The sequence below is a fragment of the Neopelma chrysocephalum genome, unplaced genomic scaffold, assembly GCF_003984885.1.
Source record: "Neopelma chrysocephalum unplaced genomic scaffold, ASM398488v2 Primary Assembly neopelma1_95900, whole genome shotgun sequence".
Classification (NCBI taxonomy): Eukaryota; Metazoa; Chordata; class Aves; order Passeriformes; family Pipridae; genus Neopelma; species Neopelma chrysocephalum.
The window spans coordinates 1-3,414 of NW_020924551.1; the positions used below are offsets into that span (position 1 = coordinate 1).

At 61.1% G+C, this 3,414-nt stretch overlaps 1 long non-coding RNA gene across 1 annotated transcript; it reads right to left on the minus strand.

Moving 5' to 3' along the window:
• Window positions 1-1,361: 1,361 nt before the first annotated feature.
• Window positions 1,362-3,408, minus strand: LOC113981042. The gene is made up of 3 exons (XR_003538305.1): window positions 3,310-3,408; window positions 3,210-3,229; window positions 1,362-3,077 (listed from the first exon to the last, which is right to left on the minus strand). It is a non-coding gene; the product is annotated as an uncharacterized LOC113981042 (long non-coding RNA).
• Window positions 3,409-3,414: the final 6 nt, after the last annotated feature.

Genomic DNA, 3,414 nt, shown 5'->3' on the forward strand with positions numbered 1-3,414 from the left:
GCCACAGTAAGGCAGGGATGGAGGTGGAGGAGGTGGGATCAAGGTGGAGATGGAGAAGATGGAGGTGGAAGAGAGAGGTGGAGGAGGGGGGATCAGGATGGAGCTGCAGGAGATGGATGTACAAGCGGAGGAGAGGAAGAGGGTGCTGTAAGTGGACATGGAGGGTGGAGGAGACAGAGATGGATGTGGAGGAGGTGGGATTGGAGTAGAGGTGAAGAAGAGGAAGGTGGAAGTGCAGGAGGTAGGGGGGATGAGATGGATGGAGGTGGAGGTGATGAGACAGGAACAGAGATGGAGAGAAGTGGAGATGGAGGTAGAGATGGAATTAGGATTGGGTCAAGGTGGAGGAGGGGGAGGAGGAAGGTGGAGGAGACTATTCCTTGCTGGAGGGCTGTTCCAGCCCAAGGCCCTTGCTGTGCCACTGCTGGTGCTGTGGCTGTCACCCTGCTTGACCCATGTTGTCACCCAGGCACACAGCAGCCTTGGGCATGGCAGGTTCCCTGGGGCACCCATGGGTGCTGGCAGTGACATGGACAGGACCCCTGGCCCTACACCCAACTGCAGCTGGGAGGGGGTGGGAGCCCCAATAAGAGTGACCACCCCAAGCCTGAAGCTGCCCCATTCCATGGGACCAGGCCCATGACAGCCCACATAAAGCATCAAACCATCATTTTATCACCCAAACCCACCCTAAACCCCACTTCCTACAGCCCTCTGAGAGTCTCTGTCCTAAACCCACCACCCCGAATCTGGGCTGGGACCACCCCAAGCCTGGTGCTGCCCCATCCTGTGGGACGGGGAGCACAACAACATGCACACAGCAAACCCCATCAGCTTATTCAACCACTAAATCCCACTTCCTACACCAAAGTGCCTCTCACAGCTCGAGTCCTAAATCCAGCAGTGGGCACCAATCCAGTGCCGGGCTGGAACCAGCCCAAAATCCAGGCTGGGACCAGCCCAGGTTAAATGCTGCCTCATCCCATGGAACCAGAACAATGACATCCCACACAAAGCAAAATCCCCATCATTTTATCCCTCCAACCCTCATTAAACCCCATTTCCTACAGCAAAGTGCCTTCCAAGAGCCCATGACCTAAATCCATCAGTCGGTACAAATCCAGTCCAGGACCACCTGAATTCCAGTCCAGGACCACCCCAAATCCACGCTGGCACCACTCCGAATCCAGGCTGGGACTACTCCATGCCTGGTATTGCCCCATCTCATGGGACCAGGACCAGGACATCCCTCACTAACCCCACCCCGACCCTCCTCCACCCCAAATCCTCCCCCCACAGCCCCGGTTAAAGCCGGCCCGGTGCTGCCGGGGCAGGAAGCAAACGCCGGTGCCTCCGGGCAGTTCTCAGCGAGTGGCACACGGATTTATTGGATTTATTGATTGCTTCGGGGTGCTGGTGCCCCCCGGGTGCCCACCTGGGGCGAGGGGCACGGCGCGAGCGGGGCGGGGGCGAAGCGCTGCCATTTCCATCCTCCCTCTCGCACCGGCTGGGCGGGAATGGCTCCAAATAAAACAAATCTCTCTATAGTTTCTCTCTCTATATATACAAATATATAATATATATATATCTCTGCCGATATATATATATATAGAATCTTCTCTCTCTGGAAAGGATAAAAGGTTAATTTGTCTGTGCATGCACGACCAAAGCCACCAACCCACAGGGACAGCGGGTGCCAAGGGACGTGCACCCTCACCCGCCAGCACCCCGAGAGCCCGGGGGGGGGCCACATCCTGCACGTGCCCAGGTTATTGCTGGTCAGGTCCCATCCTGCTCCGGCAAACAAGCGGTGGGGGAAGAAGCCGAAGGAACGAAATCCCACTGCAAAGCGCCGGCGAGCTCGTTGTCACCTGGCTGGTGCCCAGTGGCACCCGCCGCCGGGGCACGGAGGAGGTGGTGGCGTCGCCCCAGGACGGTGGGTGCTGCGGGGCGGGGGGTGCAGGCACCCGGTCGAAAGGCAAAGTCTGGATAAGGCGAAAAAAAATGAAATAAAGAACAGCGACCGCCCCCAAACCGGGCGCTTTGCCACCCAAAACTGGCGCGCCCGTGGCCCTCGGTGCCGGTGGCCGGTGCTGGCCCCGGGGTGCCGCACGGATGAGCTTGGGGACAGGGACACTGTCATAGGGCTGTGCTCTCTGATTCCTCCTCCTCCTCCTCCTGCCGGGGGGTCAGGCTCGGCCCCGAGAGTCTCTGCGCTGCCTCCGGCGGGTCCCGGCACTGGGCAGCATCCGGGGGGACGTGGAGGGAGGGGACCTCAAAACGGAGCAGACCTGCGGGAGGGCACAGTGATGGGGGACACTGCGGCGGGGGCTCGGGGGCAGGACACCCGCCGGGGCTGGCACCGTGTTAGTGCCACCACCAGGGATGTCACCCCGCTCCATGCCACCCCACCCGAGCCGGTGGTGACACCAGCTGCCCCGCCCCTCCCAGGGGACCCGCAGGGCGAGGCTGTGTGATGACAGAGGGTGACCATGTCACCATGTCACCATGTCCCTTGCTGAGAGCGGAGCAACCCCAGGTGGGCAGGAGCTCCTGAGGGCACATGGCAGGGGAGCTGCCCCCGTGCCAGGGGCAATGCCAGGTTGTGATGTCAGGGCTGCACCCATGCCAGGGTGCAGTGCCAGGGTGCAGTTCCAGAGCCACAGCAATGCTGGTGCCACCCAAAGGCAGGTGGCAGTCCCTGGGGAGTGCTCTGCCCCACAGAGTGCCCGGGGCTCAGTGCTGCCCGCGCTGTCCCACCCCCTGCGGGCAGGACGGGCACACAGGGACAGAGCCCTCTGCCCCACCAGACCCCGTGGGGGCTTCCTGACCCCGCACTTGCCCAGCCCCTGTGTCCCTCGGTGTCCCTGATGTCACCTGGCCATTCCCAAAGCATCCCTCTGACTGTGCCTCTCCAACAGCCCCCACTGCTGCAGGGACACGGGGCGGGGGGTGGGACACGCGACACCAACAAAGCCCAGGGACATCAAGGTCAGAACAGCAGGAACGGCAGGAACAGCAGCACAGGCTCATGGGGCTTCCCAGGGACAATGCCACCTTCCTGGGGACACTGCCAACTTCCAAGGGACATAGCCAAGTGCCCGACTACATTCCCGGGCTCATAACCACCTTCCTCAGCACAGTTCCACTTTTCCAGAGACATCACCACCTTCCTGAGTACATGGCCACCCTCACAGGGGTGTTGCCACCTTCCTGGGGACACTGCCATCTGCCTGGGGCCATTGCCACCTTCCTGGGGCCAGCACAACCTCTCTGTGGCCAGTTCTGCCCTGCCAGTGATACAGTCACCTTCCTGGAGACATCACCACCCTCCTGAGGATGCTGCCACCTTACCAGTGACCCACCCACCCTTCCAGGGACACTGTTACCTTCCTGGGGACAATGCCACCTTCC